Source organism: Amblyomma mixtum, chromosome 3, assembly GCF_055824585.1.
Source record: "Amblyomma mixtum isolate Tamu chromosome 3, ASM5582458v1, whole genome shotgun sequence".
In the NCBI taxonomy this organism is placed as follows: Eukaryota; Metazoa; Arthropoda; class Arachnida; order Ixodida; family Ixodidae; genus Amblyomma; species Amblyomma mixtum.
In genome coordinates this window covers 211,491,937-211,516,270 of record NC_143014.1, presented here as the reverse complement: position 1 = coordinate 211,516,270, position 24,334 = coordinate 211,491,937, and the positions used below count along the sequence as shown (strand labels likewise).

Below are 24,334 nucleotides of genomic sequence, written 5' to 3'. Positions count from 1 at the left end.
TGTGCTCCTGAGCTTTGCGAAGAAGCAAACTTGCTGAAAGCTCAATATGAAGTCTGGGTTTAGTGAGCCTGCGCTTGAATTTGATATTTTCGCAAGTATTCTCCGTCATAAGGTACAGGAGAACGCAAAACGCGGCGGTCGCGCAAGCCAGCTAAAGATTTGGCCGGCTGTACTTTCTTTGCATTTTATCAATCTTCCATCATGTTCTAAAACTCAGTAAGCTGTCTGTGCATAAGGTCCACAATGCTAATATTATCTACATTTCCCTTCAGTACGCCGAAGCCACTGGCTGTTTCTATGCCCTCATTTCCAGTCGAGAGTAAGCCGGTCAGTCCATGTTACTAGTCGGTGTTGTGAACTGACTTGCAACACGTGCCTCGGCGCATAGGCACTAATTAACAACCAGGCTGACAAAGAGCGGCTACACCGGTCTGGAAGTGCCCCCCCTTTCTCGCCGGGGCGATAAAGGAGGGACAAGATGTGGAAAAGCTTTCAGGCAAGATGTGGAAAAGCTTTTGGGGGCGAGACAACCCCCCCCCCCCCTCCTGCCCCTTAAGGTCAGCCACTGTGAATAGCAGTGGGGCGTGCGCTACTCAGACCTGCGACTTCTGTGTGGCGCTTGTGGAGGACCAGAATTCCTTGCGTTGCAGCGCCTACGGGAATCACCTTCCCGAAAATCTAGACAGTGATCAAGCTATGACTAATGGTTGGCTATAGAAACCTCTGAATACACTGAGGAGCCAAACTTGAATACTCAGAAAGTAGGTAACCATATTAAACGCTAACACGCCTTAGCTGTTCGTCGATATCCCCCAAAGGCAACAATTAAAAGAGCTTGTCATTGAGTTTAAGAGATCAATATTTAAATACTGCTGATATAGCCCGCATGGCATCCAACCATGGCATCCGGGAAAGTCACAACAGATGGCGCCATATGCTAAGAAGAAGACGAAAGCGCTGGAGGTTCTCGTGTTTCCCTTCGAGGCTCGAGTGTTCCCGTTCCTTCTGGCATGGAAACGCACTCAGCTGTAGCTGCAACACACCACAATCTGTTGTGGACTGTTCCGGGTGAGCGACTACCGGTGCGTCAAACAATGCTTCCTGAAGGGCTTCCTCACTTCCCAGTGAACACGGCGTTCTGGAACATGTCACCTCAAGAGCTAGAGAATGTCGTAAGTGGGTCACTTCGCGAGCCACTGTGCCCCGAAAACTATGTGGAGAAGCTTCAGCTCCTGCTGCACCTGGAAGAGGTGCATCTGTGCCGTGAGCACGAGGAGCGGGTCCTGTGCCCTGCCCTGCTGAAACTCGAGGGCCACTTCGTGCGGCTCAGCCTGACCTCGTGGCTGGAGGAGGGCCAGTTCCCACCTCGGGTCGGCGACCGAGTGGTGGTGCGACCAGCCGGCGCAGTATCCAACCAGCCGCTCATACAAAGGCTTCGTGCACCAGGTCATGTCTGACGAAGCCCTCTTGAGGTTCAGCCTTGCCTTCAACGAAGAACTCTTGAAGAGCCCCGGTCAAGCTTGGCAGCTGTTCTTCCAGCTCAACCGCACACCGTTGCGACGCTGCCACCTAGCTGTGCACGTCTCACGCCCTCTTCTTCGTTGCGTGCTGTTTCCAAGAGCTGGAGCAGCAAAGTCCCCGATGTCGGTGAAGCCGCTGAAGCTAGTCAACGAGCAGCTTAACGAGCTGCAGCGCGAGGCAGTGCATGATATCATGGAAGGCAGCAGAGGTGGTCTGCCTTACATTGTTTGGGGCCCTCCTGGAACCGGCAAGACTGTGACCATCATTGAGGCCATCCTGCAGGTTTTCCTGAACGTAAAGCATAGCCGAGTGATTGCATGTGCACCTTCAAACAGTGGAGCTGACCTTTTGACGCAGAAACTGTGGGCGTCTGGCAAGCTGGTGTCCTCGGACTTAGTGCGGCTGCTAGGTTACCAGAGGAAGGTCGATGCTGTTCCACCTATTATCAGACACCTGTGCATGAATAGTGGAGAAGTCAAGAAAGCAGCCCGCCACCGTATCGTCGTGTCCACTGTGATGACAGCTGGTAGATTCTACAGCCTAGGCCTTCCACCCGACCACTTCACCCATGCCTTCATGGACGAGGCGGGCCAAGCAACGGAACCGGAGACGCTGGTGGTGATGGGGCTCGTGTGCCTGGCTGGAGGGAGCCTTGTCCTGGGTGGAGACCCCATGCAGCTGGGCCCCGTTGTGCGGTCTCGGCTGGCGATCAAGGGCGGCCTGGGCGAGTCCCTCCTCCACCGCCTGCTCCTGGGCGGTGGCAGCAGTGGGGATTCCATGCCACCACCTGTGCCCTTCACGCGTCTCAGGAAGAGCTACCGTTGTGTGCAGACACTGCTGGAGCCGTACTCCAGGCTGTTCTACGAGAGCCAGCTTCTGAGCTGCGTGGGCACTCGGGACCGGGGGAATCTGCCAGACTTCCCAGTGTTTTTTCACTGTGTTCGTGGCTGCGCCCAGCGGGAAGGTTCGTGCCCGTCATGGTTCAACCAATCGGAGGTTTTCCACGTGACGCGTTACCTGCAGCGTGCGTTTGGGCCCTGGGGCCTGCTGCCCGAGCAGGTGGGCGTAGTGACCCCCTACCGCAAGCAGGTTCAGAAGCTGCGCTGCTACATGGACTCCCTCGACCTGCCGCACTGCAAGCTGGGCTCGGCCGAGGAGTTCCAGGGCCAAGAGCGCAGCCTCATTGTCGTCTCGACAGTGCGAGGGAGTGAAGCCATGTCTGGAGATGGTGGCGGTAGAGGCCTAGACTTCATCTTTTGCCCGAGGCGCCTCAATGTCGCCATCAGCCGAGCCAGTTCCATGCTGGTGGTCGTGGGCAACCCCGACGTTCTCAGCCTGGACACCAATTGGAAGTCTCTTATAGACTACTGCAGGGCACATATGACCTGTTATGGCCTGACTGCTGATGTAGAAGTGCCACTGCCCCGCTAGGGCTCTTTTCACGCTCTTTTCAGACTGCCTTTTCACGCCCGTCTGGCAGTCCACATAAGACATCTTGTGTTTTACACTGCGGCCATTGCGTTTCTTCTTGGTGGAACTTTGTCCGATTGCCGCACAGAGGCAGCTGAGTTTACAGTGCGCAGAAAACACCAGCCGGACGCCGTGTTTATTCCCTACTTTTTTCAAGTTGTGGGCAGTCATGTTGGCATAGGGGACTACGACTAGCATGTTTCTAAGATTATCCGTATCGTCTTTGGTTCAGGGGGCGCCTTTAACTCGTTTACCATCTTTTTAACCACTGCCTTGAAGACTTCGTCAGCGAAGCCAGCTTCCCTCAACCTTGATATCTGCTGGTAGAAGCTTGACTGCACTGGCGCAAACGGCGGCGCCAGTGGTTTATGTGACGGTGTTCCGGCTGCCGCCCACCGTCTCGGACGACGCCCTCGCTGCTGCCCTGGGCGCCTACGGGAAGGTGCGGGCGCTGTCAGAGCCCGTCTTCAAGATCCGCGGAGACATCAGGAACGGCTGCCGCACCGTAAAACTCGAAATGCAGCGGGCATCCCCGAACTCCCTGACCGTCGCGGGCCACCGCGCAATGTTGGAATACGGGGGCATGAAGAGGGCGTGTTCGAGGTTCGGCGGCGAGGGCCACCTGGGTGCCGCCTGCACTGCCACGCGATGCGGGCGTTGCGGCGCGTACGGCCACGACGGCGTACGGCAGCACGCGACCACGGACTGCGTGCAGCCCGGCTCGTACGCCGCCGCAGCGGCCGCCGGTTCCAGCAAGGCGGCAGTCGACGCAGCTTCGAGCGACAACCAGCCGGCTACCCTGCGTGACGAGGCCGCGTCAAGCTCCGCCCAAGACCACGCGGAGAAGGAGTCGTCTGATTCCTCCACGGACCGTACCGAGGAGGACCAGCCCGAGGGCGTCTTCGACGCCGAGAAGTCCGCCTCGACAGACTCCGACGCGTCGCTGCTCGGATCGCCCCTATCGGAGCCTCCGAGCCTGGAAGCGTCTCTTTTTGACGCGCCGACGGCGGCGCAACTGCAGGACACCGAGCCGGTCACCGAGTCGCCCGCGACGTCCTCCTCCGGCGCTGCGCTGCACACGCCCGTCAAGGGCAGCGACACCAGTGACAGCGCGAGCAAGCCGCGCCCGCAGAGAGCGCATACCCCGGTGGCTCCCGAACCGCGCCCCGCGTGCGCCGCGAAGGTGGTCCGGGCTGGCGTGTGCAAGGCCCTGGAGCTGAACGACCCCAAGCGCCAGCACCCGTCGTCCGAGGGCAGCGACCCATCGCCGCTCGACCTCGCACCTAAGAAGGTGCGGACGGCATACGAGGAGAACGCCGCCATGAACTTCTCCGAAGACATCTAGTCTTCGCGATGGCGCCCTCTGTCAGGACTTCGGGCCGTGACGGCCCCTTTCCGTCTCCCCTGCTCGGCGGTGGCTCGAGCGCCGTCGAATCGGCGCTCAGCTGGCGCCGCTATCTCATCGGCGCGCTGGCTCCGTCGGCGCGTCAATGCGAACGATGGATGGTGTTTGTACGATGGTGTGCGTTGGTGCGTGTGTGACTGTGTGTTTGTGCCGCAGCCGCGCGCATCCGCCGGACCTTACCATCGCGCAACCGTTAGCACCGCTTGGTATCGTCGCCCCGTCACCGCGGGGCCGCCAGACAGGACGCCAGCAGGGACCCGGGTCGCCTCTCCAGCGCCTTGCTACCCACCAGCGCCGGTGTGTCGACGCACCCACAGACTTTGCCGGCAGAACTGTGCCGTGAGTCCGTTGCCGTTTTGTTTTGTTCGCTTGTTTCGTTGTTTTGCTTTGTTGTATTGTTCTCCGCTTTATTTTTATGATTGCTGTTTTTCGGTTCGCTTCTTTTAACGCGCAGGGTTTTCGCTCTCCCGATAAGCAGCGGGAGGTGCTTCACCTTGCGCGTTCGTTATGTATCGATGTTTTGTTTTTGCAGGAGTGCAACTTGCGGACTTTGTGTGGGACGTTTGTGTGGGACGGCGGCACACCCCTCGTTGCTCGCCACTTACTGTCCTTACCAACGAACAGGGGAGGCCTTGGTCTTCCCTGTATTCAGACAGTGGCGAGAGTGTGTGCAGCCAGGCTCGTGAACTCACCCCTATTACAGGACTGGTATCCAGGGCGGTCCTTGTTGGCCTATTCGCTTGGGACAGGTCGGCGCGCGTTCGGCCTTGACAGGTACCTCGGACCGCAGGCCGAGAGACCATCCGGTTTCTACCGCGCCGTTCAAGGCTTCAAGCGGGCACTGGACGCCGACCTTCCCCAGGTCGAGCTTTCAGATACGGCTCCAATTACTGTAAGCCAGCAGATCGCGTGCGCCCGCCTCTCGGAGGATGACGCGCGTAGGACAGCCGCGTCCGAGAGGGCCGATTGGGCGACCGGTCCCTTGCCCAGTGAGGTGGCGGACTTGAGGAGTGAGTAGTGGCATAGGCGCTGGGGCGTCCTTCCCACCCGCCAGCGCCTATTTCCCTGGAGAATTGTCCCTGACTACCAGTGCGCTAATTGCGGGTCGTCAGAAACTATTCAACATGTTTTTCTTGGTTGTGTTGTTGCGTGCACCATGTGGCGCTTGGTATACCGTATGTACGGCGTGAGACCCGCTTGTTGTTCGCGGCGCCGACAGCGTTTGTTTGCCAAACTGGTCGTGGCGACCACCATGTTCGTCTTGTGGCGGCGTCGCTGCCTCGCCGAGGCGCGCCGCACTCCGGCACGCGCAATGTACCCGGCGCTGCAGAACCTCCGCCTCGCCATATGGAAGTATCTGTCTGACCAGCTAGACCTAGATGGCGAGGAGAGGTTCCGGCGGCGTTGGCACACAAGGTTCTTTGTGGTACGGGGGGGCAGGCTTGAGATGCCGGTTCTCCGGTACAAGCCACCCTCCACCCCCCACTCCCCCCCTCCTCTCCCCTTGGCTGTTAAAAGTGCATTGTAGTGCTCTCTTTTGTGTGTATCACTACACATGGTGTCTAATGTTATGCCACCCACTGTACCCTTAATGGTTCTTATTATGTAGTGGGACATGTTCCTGCCCACAAGGGCAGTTGTACCCAACCGTCAAGCGCGGGCTTGTTGTTTTGACTGTGTATACTTTTGTGCGGAGCCGGCTCCTTAGTGTGTATACGTATTTATTATGTACTGTACTGCTCTGTTTCGTACACAATGCGTAAGCCCTTTTTCTCTTCATCATGTTATTTGCTCCTTTCAAAGGGGCGATGGAAGCTTTTTGAAGCAATGACTGGCAGATTATGGTCCCGGGCTGTTCCACATTTCTGCGAAAGTAGCACACAGAATATTCTAATGGATATTTGTATTATGTGCAAGAGAGCTTCAATGACGAGGTTTCTGTGTGATGGTAAAGAGCCGGACAAAAATAGAGTTCACGACTTTCTTCTTTTTATGCCAGAATGTTGGTTCCTATATGCATCATAAACCATTTAAAAATGCATCATAAATTCACCATGTATGCAAAAGAAATTCACGAGAATCTCAACAGGAAAACACACATCACGTCTTAATCAGAAAATCGGCAGCCAATTTTCATCACCCTTTCATCAGAAACTCAAGTCCGAAGTCATCTGAAATTATACTGATTATGCTTGAAATTGTACAGATTATACTGGGAACCAGACTGTCTAATTAGCTTCGTGCAAGCGGGCGCTGCACTAAGGCAGGAAAAATTCACGAAAGGGGCAGTCCATGATACAGAACAACGATATATGAATAAGGACCGCTATGTAAGCGCCCCAGGGCGCAGCGCTCGGTCAGTGCCGCGTTTTAGAGCGAAATATGATCAAACTGGCCGGCTTCTGCTTGTGCTGTCGGTGAAGCATACCTTGACCTACACGTCTTTTTTTTTTATATATAAAACTAGGCAGATGCGTTTCGCCGCTTTATCCTTTGTGGGAAAGCAGTGTTTTCCGGGAAGTGCCACGGTGAAAACTCTACGAGTAGCGATTATGGGCGAAAAAAATTCTCATTATTTACAATATGAAACTAAATATCTGCAAATGCACTCAAATGACCTTAACTCGCAAAAAGAACCCGCTAGCCTATACTTACAAAATAAACCATGCCGCAGTTCAAGCCGTCACTGAGATCAAATATCTGGGAATCCATATTACGTCAACTCTCAACTGGAGTAGCCACATTAAGCATATTGTTTCGGCGGCTACTGAGAAGCTGTGCCTGTTGAAACGACGCCTGAAACATTCCACATCTGAAACCAAGTTAGTGGCGTACACATCACCAATAAGACCTTTGTTGGAATATGGCGATATTATTTGGGACCCGCACACTAAATCAGATATCAATGCCATTGAAAGTGTTCAGAGAAGACCGATAAGATTCATCTATAACGCGTATGGCAGGCATATATCTAGTAATCTTAGGGACAGAAACGGCATTCCAACACTCCAAAACAAGACATAGGTTTCATCGGCTGCAGATGCTTCGTAACATAATCAACAATAGAACAAATATGGATGTTAACACCTACATAGAGTTTAACAGAACCAGATTAACCAGATGGAAACATGAGAAAGAATTGTTATGCTACTAACTAGAACCAACGCGCATCGCTTCTTCTTCTTTCCGCGAACCATAGCAGAATGGAATGCACTTCCACCTGAAATAGTGAACATGCCATCAATCGACTCATTTTTAAGTGCTCTAAAGAATCACGTCACATAACGCGCCATATCGTTGCTTCATTTTTCGCGCACATAAGCATTGCTGAAAGTGCTCCTTCCGATAGCTGGCAAAGCGATGCCTAGCACTCTACTGTACCTTTTGTCTTGTTGTTTTTTGTGCATGTGTTTTCTTCGAGCTTCATCACATTTCTTGCTGCTCATATCTGCTCTCCCCACAGCATATCTACCATGTACTGCTTAACTTCTTTTAATGTTGTTCTTTTGATTAGGAAGTGTTAATTTTGTAACTTCTTGTGAACGCCAAGAGTGTATTTTTATTATATATTGTTTGTACCCCCTCCTGCCTTGGCCGCCGAAGGGCAGCCGGCAGTATTTGATAAATAAATAAAGATAAATAAAAATTTATGTATTTTTTGTTTTGTTTATGTCCGCAGAGATATATACATTACGTAATGAATAAAAAAAAAACTTCACGGAATGACAAGTCTGAAAATTGGTTTTGAGCAAAGGAAACGGCTCAGTAAGTGTCTCAGGAGGAGGAGGAGGAGGAGGAGGAAAGCGGTTTCGAGAATTTTCAAGTGCGTCCACTGCGACTCCTCTCGCGGTCCATACACATTTAACAAAATATATAAAGGCATATGAACGGCGCACACAAACTGAACCCCGCATTTCAATGACCGTGATCAGAAGCTGTGTCTTCCAGCTGAATTATTCGCAATTCTGTTCGCCCTTCATCGTCCGCCATTATATCCATGTTGTTTTCCTTCAACACATGTATTGAGTAGCATGCCAGCAAATCACAATTACGGCCAATCTCCCTGCTACCCTTATCTCGACTGTGTTCTTCTTTGTCTAGTAATTCTTGCCCTTCTTAACCTTTCTCCAAGGTTACCTGAACAACTAGAAATTCCTGCTAGTAGTGAAAACCACGGAAATCACCGCGAAGCTAAGCTACGAGCTGAAACCACGCCGCATATGATCCGCTTTTGCCTCCTCCTTGCCTGAACACCAACTGAAACAACTAAATTGTTGTTGTTGTTGCCCTCAGAACAAATCACTCATGCCCACACTGGGGGATCGGCCAAAAATTGGAAGGCACAGAAAGGCTGTTCTACTCTGCTTTTCATGTCCAAACAAAAAAAAAGAAGGAAGAAGAACAGAAAACTAAAAATAAACATGATAACGCGCGGGGGAGCAGCACCTGCGGGGCCTAGGAATATATTTTAAATGTTGATAACGCAGTCGATGAGGTTCCAGTGAGAACTTTTAAGTGGCGGAATTGACAGAATTCTGCCTGAACACATTATGGCAGCGCCAAATGAGAGCAACAGCGGACAGGTGAAATGAAGAGCAAGCCGCTGCAAGGGCTCCTCCTACAAACTTCCTCTCAAAAACGTACAGGGATGAAAAAAAGTGGTAGGTTTAACAAAGTTGAACCAAATAGACATAAAAAGCATTTGTTTAGCCTGGCTTGCTCATGGTGTTGCTCTGGTGAGTCGTCGGAACGTCCGGCGACGATATTACTGTCTGGTTTAGCTCCGATCTAGGTTAAGCGGATCTAATCTCTTCGCGCCGCAGTTGGAAGATGATGTTCTACACTGCACAGCGTACAATGCAATGGCGTACGGACACTTCTTTCTCGCGGAACCGACACTTCTCCTGGTTAAGCTTCAGACCATTTTCTCGAAGCCGTTGAAACACCTTTCACAGAAGAGAAATTTCGTTTTCTTTTTCCGCCACCATGAAGTCATCCAGGTATATTTTCACACTTGGTAGGCCCTGAAGAACAGCTTCCATGGTACGTTGGAACAGAGCAGGGGCCGACGCAATGCCGAAGGCTAAGCGGTTGTAGCAATAAAGTCCTTGGTGGGTATTCAGCCCTGCTAAATTGTTGGCTTCCTCGCCCAGGGGGAGCTGGTTGCATGCGTTACGCAAGTCGAGAGTGCTGAAAACTTCACCTCCGGACAAAGCTGCAAAAATGTCATTAATTTTTGGGAGGGGGGAACTGCTAAACTTATGTCGCTTGATTGACTGTGAGCTTGAAATCCCCGTGCAGCCGGGTCGCCACAGGCACTACAGGTATTGCCTATTCTGCTACGTGTATTGTATATAGCACTCCGTCTTCAACCAGGCTATAGATCTCGGCGGATACCTGTGCCCGCATGGCGTACGGCACTGTCCGAGGCTTGCAAAATTGAGTTTGAGCGCCTTCTTTAAGGTATAGCTTCACGGGTGGTTCCTTTCGAGCACCCCAGCTTCTTTTCAAAGAGGTCTGAAAAAATGTCTAGAACTTCTTTTAACACGCTGCCGGCGTGTACAACATTAACGCTTGCAGACACTCTGTCCTCTGAAAGGGACACGCCTCCCTTGCAAAATACGCCTACCGTGTTTCGTCCGCAAAGGAGAGGACCTTGAAAATCCAGAATAACAAGTGAACTCCTCACCGTCGCTGTATCCAGCTGCCTCTCCATATCCACCTTCCCGACAACCGGCAGCGGCTCCAGGAAGCATGGAAGGCGAACAGAGGTTTCCCTAAAGCCGGGCAAATTTTGCGATGCTTTCTGTAGGCATTTAGGAATCACGCTGATCGGGGACCCCGTATCCCCAATCATGCGCTCAAACACGCGCTCAATCGGGTGCACCGTGTCCTTGTTTGCCGAACTGTGTGTGACGAGCGAGTGCAACATCTCTATCTTCGCCTTGCACCCAATTTCCTTGAAGCCGTACGTTCCCGAGAAGCGAGAATGGCGCGACAAGCGTGAATGGCCCGCCTTACAAGCTCTTCAGCTTCTGCTCGTGTCAGTTTTTTACACGCCAGCAAGCACCGGCGAGTCTTCATCCCGGATTCCGCAAACGATGCGCTCCCGCAGCATGCGGTCCAATGTTGTGCCAAAGTTGCAGTTCTCAGCGAGGCGCCGGAGCTCGGCGACATAATCTCGGAACTTTCTCCATCGAGCAACCTGCGCATAAAGAGCGGAAAGCTTGCCGCTATTTCCTTGGTCTCCGGGTTGTAGTGCTCTTCCAAGCATTTCACGACTTCCGCATACGTGAAGGAGTTGATGAATACTGACGGCTGGCGTCCTTGCAAGACGCGGGCGACGCTGTCGCTCAACGACGAAGCCAACAGAGCACGGCGCTTGCTCGCATCCGTAATCTCATCATCATTATCATCAGCCTGACTACGCCCACTGCAGGGCAAAGGCCTCTTCCATGTCTCTCGAATTAACCCTGTCCTGCGCCAGCCGCGGTCACCGTATTCCCGCAAATGTCTTAATCTCGTCCGCCCACCTAATTTTCTGCCGCCCCCTGCTACGTTTGCCTTCTCTTGGAATCCACTCCGTTACCGTTAAGGACCAGCGGTTATCTTCCCTTACCATTATATGCCCTGCCCAAGCCCACTTCTTCCTTTTGACTTCAACTATAGGATATCATAAACACGTGTTTGTTATCTCACCCCCTCCGCCCACTTCCGATCTCTCAACGTTACACCTATCATTTTTCTTTCCATAGCTCGCTGCGTTGTTCTTAACTTAAGCTGAACCCTCTTTGTTAGCCTCAACCTTTCTGCTCCATAGGTGAGTACCGGTAGGATACACCTGTTGTATACTTTTCTCTTGAGAGATATTGGTAAAGATTCTTATCCCCATTCTTATCCCCATTCTTATTCTTCTAGTTATTTCCCTCTCATGATCTGGATCAGCTGTCACTACCTGCCCTAAATAGACGTATTCTCCTACTACTTCCAGCACCTGGCTATCAACTGCGGACTGCTGTTCGCTTGCTAGGCTGTTGAACATTACTTTGGTGTTCTGCATGTTAATTTTTAGCCCCACCGTTCTGCTCTGCCTGTCCAATTCATTGATCATGCTTTGCAGTTCATGTCCTGAGTGACTTAGCAAGGCAATGTCATCAGCGAGTCGCAAATTACTTAGGCATTCTCCATTAACTCTTATCCCCAACTGTTCCCATTTCAGGCCTCGGAATACCTCCTGTAAACAGGCAGTGAATAGCATAGGCGAGATCGCGTCTCCCTGCCTGACACCTTTCCTTATTAGAAAATTATTGCTGACTTTATGGAGAACTATGGTTGCTGTGCAATCGTTATAAATATCTTCCAATATTTTCGCATAACACTCTTCTACGCCATGATTTCGCAATGCCTGCATCTCGTTACCTGCAAAATAGGCTTCAAGCCGTACCCGATACGTGCTCCATGTGCTCACCGTCTCGTTGAAAACAGGGGGTTGCGGCGACATCCTTCGGGTCTTCAGTTATGGTCCTGGTGCGCACTGAATCCCATCCTCGTCGCGAACGCGATGTCGCCGCGACGCTATGCTACCGGCGAGACGATATGCGCTAAGTGCTACATAATGGAGTCGAAGAGAAGACAGTCTACCGAGGCAGCTGGCATAGGAAGACGTTTATTGTTACCCGGCCAGCCCTTTTAAACGGTTGCCGGTGGAGAGAGAGATAGGGGCACGCGCTATCATGCGTGTGTGCCGAGCCGACCGAGTAGGCGCAGGATTATGCGGCGTGAAAACGTTGCAGTATGTGGGAATCCTGGCTTTGCGCCGTCGCCTTTGCGCGGCTGTGCCGGCCGCCCGCGTTGTTTCTCCTCTTTCCCTTGCTCCCGCCTCAGGCGGTGGAGAGGCGGCTGGGTGACTAATCACTGTCATTTAGCCACAGCTCCGCCCCGGCTCCCCAAGGGCCTTTGCCATTGGCGCCTTTTGGCGGGAAGTCGGGATCCGCTGGGCGGCCGCGCACCCCGCGACCGTCCGAGCGGGGCCCAGAGAGAGGGATCCCTCCGAGACAGCGTAAGGTGCGTACGTTACTGTTTGTCCGTGCCGGCCTTTGCCGTTCGGACCAGTGCTTACTCGAGCTCGCCCGCACGTGTCCTCTGACCTGCAGCGGCTCGAGCCTGTCCAGCGGGGTCCAGCGACCTCAGACAGGCGTACCTTGCGTTGATTGCCCACTCTCTCTCGCAACCGGCCCAACGGTCGACACGAGAGAGAGATCACAGCACTGCCGCGGGGACATTCTCCTGCAGCGGCGTGCTAGCGGTGCGCATTGCTCGAGTCGCTTCGTGCGCGCAGCGGAGCCTTGCTCCTCGCGCCCCCCCCCCCCCCCGGGACGGGGTGACGATTGAGTGCGTGTGTACTGCTGAAGGACGACGTGAATAAACGTCTCCTTTGTGAACTTGGAGGCCTATTTCTTTGCGGCGAATCGCTCTCCTCCCAGCGGAGGTTGAGTGCGCCGCCACGGTGTCCCAGTGGTGTGTGGTGACGGCTGATCGGGGCCCTTGGCTCGCGCGAAGCTCGAACCCGCGGTGGGTGGTGGCCTGTGTCCACTTAGAAACCCACAACTGGCGCCCAACGTGCTAAGTCATTGGCGCTTACGCCTTTGATGGCACATTAGCCGAGCAGGTCGCCTTGACGATCACGCTTGCGCACCGTGTCTACCACCCCCAGCGCGGCACTCGGCAGCTACATGTCGGCTCCCTACGGAGTTGTAGCGTCGTTTGATCCGCTGGCTGCTGTTCCTTCGAATAGCTAGACACCGTGGTTGGCCGCGGCCCCCATTGGGGTTTACGGTGGCACAACCCAAAATGTTGACCACGTGGCTCCCATTGGAGCTGTATCGGAAGCACCCTGCGGTGCATCCGCTGGTCACATGCCTCAGCTGTGCACGCTTTCCGCCCAGTGCGAAAGCAGTTCGTGTCACGCTGCCGCAACCGGCAGTTTCGAACAGCAGCAGCCGTGCGCCGCGAGCAGTCAATTCTGCTCTGGAAACGGCGAGGCGCTGGACCGGTTCCCTGCGGAAACCGCGCCGCTCATCGAACTAGGAGCCTTGTCTCCCTCGTTCGTGCAGCCCGCCCAAGCCTCCACTGAGGCAGGGGTGCAGTCGCTCAGGCCGGGGCTCCATTGAGCCAGAAGCGGAGAAACTTCGAGTCATACTCGAATTTCCCGCGCCCAAGGACGTACGCGGCCTGCGCCGTTGTGTGGGAATGGCCAACTTTTATCGTCCTGTGCCCGCGTGCAGGCACCCTTGACTAGCTCTTGGGAAAGACTGCCGCGTGGCGATGGGAGCCCGAGCAAGAGCGATCCTTTCGCCTCCTGTCTAGTGCCATTGCCGAGACAGCGCAGCTCAGGCTACCCGACCTGACCAGACAGTTCGTAGTCCAGATTGACGCGAGCGATCTGGGTTTAGGAGCAGTTCTCCTACAGGAATTCGATGGCGTGCTGCAACCGCTGGCTTTGCCAGCCGCTCCTTGCTGCCCTCGGAGAGGAATTATTCCGTGCCCGAGAAGGAGTGCCTCGCCATCGTGTTTGCACTGCGCAAATTCGACGTCTACCTTGATAGAACGCAATTCGTGGTGCAGACAGACCACAGTGCGCTCAGTTGGCTGATGCGGCTCCGCGAGCCTGCGGGTCGGCTGGCGCGCTGGGCTCTCCTGATACAGCATTACGACTTTTCCGTGCAGTGTCGAAAGGGGAGCACAAACGTGGTAGCTGACGCGCTATCCCGTGCCCCACTCGCCAGCGGCGCCTTGACGACTGTAGGCGGAGGGGGCGAAACAGCGGACGAGCCGCCGGGCGGCAAGGAGGGGGAACCCGCAAACGGGTTAACCCATTCCGCTAACCAGGCGAGCAGCGCTTCGCAAAGCGGACGAGAGGCAAAGCTCTTCGTGAGCGCCTCGGAGGTGCCGACGCGAACGGAAATTTTGGCTGCAAACCTGAGTGGGGACGAGACCATGCTCCCCTCTGGGATGACTGGAATCGTTTTCAGCCGTAAGAGCTGCTGAAAGCCCAGCAAAATGACCTTTTTTGTCGCGAGGTGAGCGACGGTCTCAGGGAGACGGAGCGCCGTGACGCTACTTGTATTGTAGCGGGCGCAGGGGGGAAGAAGCCAGCGTGTGTCGCGGCGAACCCCGGGGATTCATATTTGCTGGACCATGACGGGCTCGTGCTGAAATACATAGCCACCGATGACGAGTCCATCGACCCGTTCTAGGTGGTTATCCCTAAAAGTCTAAGAGGCGCACTTTTGCGATTCTCTAATGACGAGCCACTGGCCGGTCATCTGAGTGGCTCCAAAGTTTTTGTAAAACTGAGTCATTCGGTGACGTGGCCCGGCATGAAGCGTGACATTTTCCGCTATTGCCGTTCCTGCCATGTCTGTCAAGCGGTGAAGTCACGGGGCGGCAAGCCGCCTGGAATGATCAAACCGATTGACAGTGTGCGTCCGTGGCAGATGGCCACCCACCTGCGATTTGATGGGGCCTTTCCCCAGGAGCAAGCAGGGGTTCATAGACCTGAAGGCCTACGCGTCACGGTCTGAGGAGCTTGCGCCGGTATCCATTGATATCAAAGGCAAGCGCAAAGGCACAACTGGTGCTGCGGAACGCAAGCGTACGGAACACCGGTACAATCTGAGGCGACGGTCACCGGTGTGATTGATGCCGGACGGCGGACTTTTCCGCAACCGAAGGCACGCAGCCTCAGCTAGCTGGCGAGCTTTCTCGTCAGGCCCTACCTAGGCGAAGCACGGTGTGATAATTTTTTTTTGTTGTTGTTTTTGCAGCATGCTCAGTTCCAGCCTTGTGTGTTTATCTATTTATTTATTTGTTTTGTTTTAGTCAGTTTCTAGCCACTTTCGTTTCCCCGCTTGTTCGTCTGTTTTCGTTCTAACGTACCAGACTTTTACATAGGCAAACTTCAGCCAGCTCGTGCTTGCTCTTATCTTCAAGAAGAAAACGATGGGTGTCGTTTGTACAGCGCGCCTTTTCTCATTTCCGGCCCAACTGTGGGTGGTTGGCTCGTTAAGGAGCCGTGTGTCGCGGTGCGAGTTTTGTGCGGCCCGTATGGACGGGAAGTTGGCGGGGCGTTTGGGGCGATGGGTTGCGATGGGGGGCGGAAAGTGCACCCTTTGACCCTCGCCGCGGCGCCTCTGGACGCTTCTGATGAGGGGATCGTTGTCGCCGACCAGCGTCCGCGCACGTGCCGGTGTACGTGCACATGTGTTTGTGTTTGTGGCTGTGTGCGCGCGTAACCATGAGCCAAGGCGACGCCTGTGAGTTGTGCCGTTGTGCTTCTGCGTGAGCGCGGGATGAGAAAGACCCCTCGCTGTGGCCAAGGTTACACATCAGGACGCCGCCGAACGTCCTCGCCCGTTTCAGCCGGCGTGAAGGGGGTGCACTAACTCTCTTGTGCCGAACGTGATGTCGTGTCCAAGGGCGCGAGGTCAGTGCTCTGCCGCGGCCCCGTCGTCATCAACGCACCCTACATCAGCGGAAAGAAGACCGCCATCAGTCGTCGGCCCTCCCAACCCGTTCAACTTGAAGTCTGCGAGCGGTGAGTCGCCGACCGGCCTACTGGGCCGCGCCATCGAACTTTGAGGCTGACATCCACCTGTCACATAGTTGTACAGTTGAATTCACATCGCCTTGTGTACCGTGTATATAATCTGCAAGCTGTTTTGATTTACTGAAGCGTATGCCAGTGTTTGTTTGTTTGCCTTGTTTTCCTTTGTTTGTGTTGTTTTTTTTCTTACGTTGTTGTGGCTGGAACTGAAGTGTAGCTAGTTTTTTTTTGTGTATTCATTTCTTTATTTTGGAACTGAAGTGTAGTTTTTTTGTGTATTGATTTCTTTATTTTTGGCCGCGTGCTTTGCCGATGGGTAGGAGGGCATTTAAGGAGAGGGGGATGTGGGAATCCTGGCTTTGCGCCGTCGCCTTTGCGCGGCTGTACCGGCCGCCCGCGTTGTTTCTCCTCTTTCCCTTGCCCCCGCCTCAGGCGGTGGAGAGGCGGCTGGGTGACTAATCACTGTCATTTAGCCACAGCTCCGCCCCGGCTCCCCAAGGGCCTTTGCCATTGGCGCCTTTTGGCGGGAATTCGGGACCCCGCTTTGGGCGGCCGCGCGCCGCGCGACCGTCCGAGCGGGGCCCAGAGAGAGAGATCCCTCCGAGACAGCGTAAGGTGCGTACGTTACTGTTTTGTCCGTGCCGGCCGTTGCCGTTCGGACCAGTGCTTACTCGAGCTCGCCCGCACGTGTCCTCTGACCTGCAGCGGCTCGAGCCTGTCCAGCGGGGTCCAGCGACCTCTGACAGGCGTACCTTGCGTTGAATGCCCACTCTCTCTCGCAACCGGCCCAACGGTCGACACGAGAGAGAGATCACAGCACTGCCGCGGGGACATTCTCCTGCAGCGGCGTGTTAGCGGCGCGCATTACTCGAGTCGCTTCGTGCGCGCAGCGGAGCCTTGCTCCTCGCGCGCCCCCGGGACGGGGTGACGATTGAGTGTGTGTGTACTGCTGAAGGACGACGTGAATAAACGTCTCCTTTGTGAACTTGGAGGCCTATTTCTTTGCCGCGAATCGCTCTCCTCCCAGCGGAGGTTGAGTGCGCCGCCACGGTGTCCCAGTGGTGTGTGGTGACGGCTGATCGGGGCCCTTGGCTCGCGCGAAGCTCGAACCCGCGGTGGGTGGTGGCCTGTGTCCACTTAGAAACCCGCAAGTAGAAGGCACCATAAATGCCGCCTAATAATCGATTCAAAAGAAAAGACGACAAAATTGATCCATTTTTGAGAAGAATCAAAGACAGGTTTATTTCCTTCCTCCACGTATTCATGTTTTTCGAAACTCATCTACGTCTTTTTCTTTTCAGAAGCCCTCGCATGAATGGCATTCGAAATTCTCCCACCTTCCATTGTGCATGTACAGAATCCCCACTGACGTGACGGACGCCCAGCATCCGTGACTGTAAACGAGAAATGCATGTATGCATTGAAATTAATCGCATTCTCAGGAATATTGGCTCTTCCATACGCACCCGCGAAGCGAACGGAAAGGAGAAGAAAGAATCTCCCGAGGGTTCTCGAGTCAGCTGCTCGAGCTGCACGAGATATCGAACGTACGCCATCTTTTCTCTGGTCCCATTGCATCATGAGGCATTCTCGAGCTACGGACGTCCACCCAGTCCCTCCCGACATGTCCGCTGCTCAGCTCCGACAAAGTGCCCGTGGCCTTCAGGTCTTCATGAAGAAGGATCATGGACGAGGGGCTGACTGCTGCCAGGAGTGCTGCAGGCACAGCGCAGCCCATGCCACGAGCTCTCCTGGCCAGCCACCGGCCGCTGAGCCCGCCAAGCGCTTCGCCGCCTCGGGGCCACGCAGCTCCAGTGCCATCGGAGGAAGAACCGCTGACGACTACCACCACCGTCGCGGTCGAGGCCAAGAGGCGCGTGAGCTGCGAGAAAGGCCTGCGCTGGAGTACAACCAGCTGGGCACAGCAGGCAGCCGTGTCCCCACCGACCTGCGAGGTGAGTTTACTTCTGAGTTTACTTACTTTGGGATGTTCCTGTAAGGTTCTTCACCGAACCTTCTAATCAAGGTGCTAGGTCGCTGCAACATTAGGCTGCCGGCGAGACGCTATGCGAGACACGCGGCGGGTCGCCAGGCCGAGACGCTATACATTTGATGCTGCGTAGTCGAGACGCAGCACCCACAGAGTCAGTCCACCGAGGCAGCTGGAATAGGAAGACGTTTACTAGTAACCGGCCGGCGCTTTTAGCGGTAGCCGAGGGAGAGGAGAGAGAGAGAGCGCGCTGCACGCGCTGTCATGCGGATGTGCTGAGGCGACGCCACGTTATCAGGTGTGCGACGATACAGCACAAGCTAAAAGGTTAATGCACGTTTTCGGAATGGTCGAGCCGGCTGCCGCTCAGATCCCACTTGCAGTAGCTGAAACAAATCGATATTGTAATGTATTGCGGATAGCGTTGATGGGAACATTTTATTTTCGCGACTTGTGCTCGGAACCAGCATCATGCTGCCAGATGTTTCAGAACATAGCACGCAGAGGATAAGCTCGCAGCTGGTGTTTAGGTCCGTCTGGCTGCTGGTGGCAGCGGCCGTCTCCTCATTGTCAAGAACAAGAGATACTACGTCACCTGTAACTAGGCCGAGGGCTTTCCAGGATTTTACCGCGAAAGCTGCATTAACTTTGCTCAATCCCAACCCAAGATAGGAGGTACAAGAGCAGCCATGTAACGCAGGAGCACCACACACGTAAGGTGGTCTAGCCGGGGTAGGAGCATAAGAAGAAAATCTTTTTTTTTCGCGCACTCCGCGATTTAAGTGACCACCCAGGAAGTGCCGTTACAAAAATGGATATTGAATTTCTGATATCATTATGATATAATCGTAGTGAGTCATCACAAATTAATCACAAATGCCACATACGTTGTATTTTCGCATCAGCCCGGCATCGTAAAATGAGTTTTTGCATTAACCTTTGGTACCAGATTGACATCATAAACGCTTGATGAATTTCCGCATTAACTTTTAGGGGCCGGACTCCTGCGGCCATCCTCCGTGTCCTGCGGCCATCCTCCGATGGCCGCAGGACACGGGTTGCGATGTTCCGGCAGGTCCCACTGAAGCATGCTCCTTGGCCAAGATCGTTCTGCATCCCGAGCTGGAGTCTCGAACCACTGATGGGGCAGAGCACCGGAGTGTTCCGGACGGACTGGGTGGACACAAATAGCTTGGTGATGCCTAGGGAAGGAAAGGTTCTGAAGAAAAGATGGCGCGTGTTCGGTATCTCGTGCATCTCGAGCAGCACACTCGAGAAGTACGAAGACGTCGAGGTGTTATGTTTTCTTCTACTTTCGGCTTCTTTTGCGCGTACAAAGAGATCATGTCGGCAATATTTCGGAGCCTCAGAGCTCTCGATTCAATCCAGTGCGGGCATGCATTTCACGTCTACATTCGCGGAACCTGGGTCTCTGTGACATCCACGGGTTCTACCTGGCCGTGATGAATGAAGGCGAAAAGTTAGAAAGTCGTTCATGCCAAGTTTACAAAAAAGTGAAGACGGAGTTGAGCAAAGAAGTGGTCGAAAGAATGCAAGAGTTTGCGTGGGAGTTCCTGTAAGGAAGAAGAGATAGCAGAGGAAAGACTGGATGCTTGCAGTTCTTAACTTACCGCTGCGATGAGGTGCGTGGTTTTTTGTGCTAGAATAAAATTCTTATTTCCCAAATGAGGCTGAAAAAAGATTTAGAAGAGGAAGAATTAGTAGTCGGCCTTGCTGCTTCAATCACTCCATTAAGAGGACTGTGAACAGCGCCATGTGAATGGACAGCACCGCGGCGCTGAACCCTCCAACCCATGAATATCGATCGGGGCTTCATGGCACTGGGCGTGTATAGCCCTTGTTTTTGGAATAATAGTGGAAGAAAAATAGCGCAAGCCTTATTCAAACTTTGCGAAAATTGTAGTAAAACTGACATTGGAGCGAGTTGGTACAGCATTTTGGAAAATTTCAGCGCACACAAGATAGGTACAAAGAAGAGAACAGCACAACCACTGATGGTGTTCTCCGCTTGTTCTGGTGTTCTCAGCGCTTGTGGCGTTCTCTTCTTTGTCCCGGTCCTGTGTGCGCTGAAAGTTTCCGAAATTTGCGAAAATTATTCTAAAAGTGCTCGTAAACTTGACGACCTATTCAATTAGTTTCGAATAATTTTGCACGTACACTTTTCGACTAGTTCGGATAAGTTAAAATGACGACGTTTGATTTGTACTGGAAAGTTTCGAATATTCGTCACCTCTGCAAGCTATTGTGCAATCCCAAAGAAACAAAAAGGATGCCTTCCTCTTGATTTGAACACTTTATGGTGAAGTCCCCATTAATGCTTATAAAATGAGTACTGGTAAATGACATCTTTTTATGTTATAAACATGTTGATAGGCATATAATGCAGTGGTGCTGTAACGTTGTGCAATTTTTGGTCCTGTAATTAGTCTAGGTACTGTAGGCGGCGGGGACCGTCAAGCTTATACCTAGGCTTTTCGCCGCCATCACTCACATCTCTGACCAGAAATCAACCTGATTGATTCATTAAATAACGCAAAAATTGACTGGAAATCGCGGTGAACATGAAGCAAAACTTGATGGTGAAATAAAGCCGAACATGACGAAGAATTAATCGCAATCATTCTTAACAATTCTCCAGTATCTTCGCAAAAAAACACATACGGTATGATGCGACAAGTCTGCGTTAGACGTACTGGGTCTACTTTTCTTTTCATTTCGCACACTTGCCATAAAGGCATAATTTGGTTTCGCTGCATACTAATTAAAGGAAATCATGTAAGCTGTTTGCATGTTGGAACCGGAGATGTCTTGTGCGCTTATTGTTGTCAGGCAGCCACTTGGAGACATCCTCCTGCCTTGTCGCGTTTAGCCCCACTTCCTGTAAAATACATGGTCTGTTCTGAAAGTAGTAGGACTAATTTTTTTAAACAAAATTTGTTCAAGAGAATAGTACAAACGATTACAATTTTTCAAGGTAGCCCCCTTCCACACCTACACGCTGCTGCCAATGAGTTTTACAGTTTTCGTATGCCTCCAGGTACGCCTGGACCGGAATGCTCTTTAGCTCCCTCGTCACGGCCTGTTGAACCACCTCTACCGATCCGTGATGTTTCCCCTCGAGCGTCGATTTTATTCTCGGGAATATAAAAAAGTCTGGCGGGGCCAAGTCGAGGCTGTAGGGCGGCTGAGGCAGCGTTGCCGCCTTGTGCTGGACAAAAAATCGGGGTCCTCATTCAGATGATCAAGAAGATCCTACCGGTTGGTCTTTTCCTCCTCTGACAACACTCCCAGCACCAACTTCGCGCACGCTTTCCTCATGGATAAGCTTTCTGTCACGATCCCAAAAACATGGGTTTAAGGAATGCTCAAGTCATCAGCAATCATTCTGGTACTCATTGTACGATCACTGTTAAGTAAATGTTTCACTCGCTACACATTTTCGTTGGTCTTGCTGGTCGAAGGGCGTCTGGAGCGGTCGTCTCCCTCCACTCTTTCCTTACCTTCTCGGAAAAGCTTGTGCCACTCAAAAACACCTGATCTACCCATGGAAGCGTCACCGTAGGCCTCCTTAATGATGCTGTGAGCCTCTTTGCCCGTTTTACCAAGATTTACTCAAAATTTGATCGCGTATCGCTGATCCAGTAAACGCTCGACGATTCTGCGTGACGAGACGTTTCGACAGGGGTTCGCAGTGCAAGCGACCTCCTCTCTTCAACGGCCGAGAGCCGACTGCCGATTTTCCCCAGTATTCCCAATATCCCCCTTCAGCGATCCTGCACGCGCAGACCACCTCTCGTCCGCCCGTTAGCCCAGGAAAAAACTAGTCCTACTACTTTCAGAACAGACCCTGTACGTGTCCTTGAAGCCCTTGTCCCCGCACATGTGGACTGCAGGTGGCGAACATACACCTCGGCAGCCGGTGTGGAACCCCTCGGGCAAGTGGTGGGTCCTACGTCGCTTTCAGAGCCCCATCGGCCCGTGGTAGACAGGGTAAGGGCACTTATCCCTGTTATCCATCGAAGGGACACCACCTCCTATCTCATTAGGCTATGAGGAAGGGGAAAAGAGCACGGGGCAATGTGGGCACGTGTACGTTTCCTTAAAGAGGATGCTAGCATGGGGAGAGTGGAGCGGGCGTCGAATAGGGAGCCTGGTTGGGGATGCATTAGCGTTTGGAACTTCGTGTGTAAGATTGTCTGCTTTACTCTGCTCAGTGTTCTCGGCATCGTCTTTTGTACAGTGTATCTGGATGTGTATCTTTGTTTTCTTATTGAGTGCATGGATTTCCTGCGTTACACATCATGCCTTTTCAGTTGTTTTGTGGTGGCTAGGGAGTCTCTATAGATATAGGCTTCTGTTATAGACTATTTTATTTATGGCCTCCATAGCATCCCGAACCGCATAAAGTGCCATCGCAAGCGTACGCGCAAGATCTGAAACACATTCATGATGTGCAATATTGGTCAAAAATCTCAAGACAACAAAATTCAGCTGCAGCCAAATGAATGTTCCTAGGATGCTCCGTGTAGCGAATCATTGAAAGCACAAGTCTAGCAGGAAGATTCTCTACCTCAAGAAGAAACCTTCTGCTAGCATTATAGGTAATTTGGCCTTTAATGGAGCCGTAATGGCTCTGTTATGGTGCTGAAGGGAAAACCCTTTGGCGTTAAGACTTTTGACCATGACTGTAGGTGTAGCTCTCTGTGGGACTAATGTTCTGCCGCCTGTTTCTGTAATCGACATAACCGCATATCCAATACGTGTTCCTGGGCCTACATCAACCAGAGTTCGAGTTCTCGGCCCTGTTTACAACGAAGTTAATAGTCGTGAATTCTCAAGTAGGGGGGTCAGTCATTGTCGTTAAGGACAATGCACCGAGGTAAGTTAAGGACAATGCACCGAGCTATGAAAAGAAAAATGATTGGCGTAACGTTAAGAACCGGAAGCGGGCAGAGTGGGTTAGGGATCAAACGCGGGTTAATGACATCCTAGTCGAAGAAGAATTAGGCTTGGGAAGGGCATGCAATGTGAAGAGAAGGCAAGCGTAGCAGCCTTCTCTTCCTCCACTCCTGATTGTCACTGCACATAGGGCTTGTATCAGCGCTTGTGAAATCATGCGAACATGAAATGCAGGCCAGCCTTGATAGCCAATTGGCAAGAATTTAGGATTCGGGCTACCGGCCATCGGTCGTGACGGCTGCTGCTGAGACCCGCCGAAGAAGGTAAGAACTGTAGGACCGTGAAGATGAGCAAAGCTGAGCGGCCCTTTCGACCGTAAGTTGCCCCCTAACTGCACAAAGTTTAGCATAACTTGAAGAAAGTAGCGAACAGGTTTGGGGTGCAGCTCGTTTTTTCGGTTCCGATAAAGCTCGGTCAACTATGCTCTCGTATCTCCGGCAAGAAGATCACCTAAGCTGGTTTCATAAAAAAGCAGACGAAGCCCTATGTGCAGTGCCAATCAGAAGTGGTGTACCAGAATTCACTGTCGTGCGGTAAAGGCTATTTCGGCCAAACTGGCATACGCGTCAACGACCGGTTATGGGAGCACGAACGAAAGTTTGAGAATAACGAATAGGTGAGACTGGTTGAAAATTGGAGGTCTTGCAATGATTGTTCCCAGCATTTTGATAGTTCAAGGAAAGGCAGAGATAAAACTGCACATGAGCTACTAGAAGCATACAGTATAAAGAAAATCGGTGATATCTGCGTTAGTGATACTCAAATTTTCTTGTACAGATCGGAATAGCACCTTTCTCAGCCAAATAGATGTTCACACGATGTAAAATGTTCTAATTTGGCGGTGGCACTTGCCTTCCCTTTATTCCTTCTTTCCCATGGTATTCTGTGTGCATGTGCGGTGGAACATTTACGTTTTCCTTGCATTGGTGCAATATATCATTTGTGAGTGCAGCGTTTCTCCGTATCTTGGGTGTGTTCTTCCCTATGTGGTTGTTTTTTTTTCGTGCTGAAGTTAAATCTGAGAAAATCACTGAATACTTCCTCGACCATGTGTGATATACAAACACTCGGCCTTTCTTGTAGCCTCTCGAAGCACTTTTAAAGCAGTTCTACCTCGACTTTAACTCTTCGTACGAGTGAAAATTCCCCCAGCTAGACAGAGGAAGAGATAAAACGTTTATACATTGCTAATACCGTCTTGGGAGTCTTGACGGCTCGACTCCCTAGTACAGGACTCCTGCGGCGGCTGCGGCAGATTTGTCCCGTTCGGCCAGTGAAAGCTGACCTCTGGATTCCCAGCTGGACAGCGCTACCTGCCACTGCTCTGGCGTGGCGCTGTGTATTACTCGACTGTAGGGTTGTG

General features: G+C 52.6%; 1 protein-coding gene and 1 pseudogene across 1 annotated transcript in view; one reads left to right on the top strand and one right to left on the bottom strand.

The window, feature by feature from the left end:
• Window positions 1-1,010: 1,010 nt before the first annotated feature.
• Window positions 1,011-2,952, top strand: LOC149353547 (RNA helicase MOV-10-like; annotated as a pseudogene).
• Window positions 2,953-17,212: 14,260 nt separating this feature from the next.
• The window catches only part of LOC149353546 (uncharacterized), a 33,908-nt gene continuing 26,786 nt past the window's right edge, over window positions 17,213-24,334 (bottom strand). Inside the window, exon 5 of the mRNA XM_089582646.1 lies at window positions 17,213-17,949. The gene's annotated coding sequence lies outside the window, so the exon portion shown is untranslated. The remainder of the gene's footprint in view (window positions 17,950-24,334) is intronic.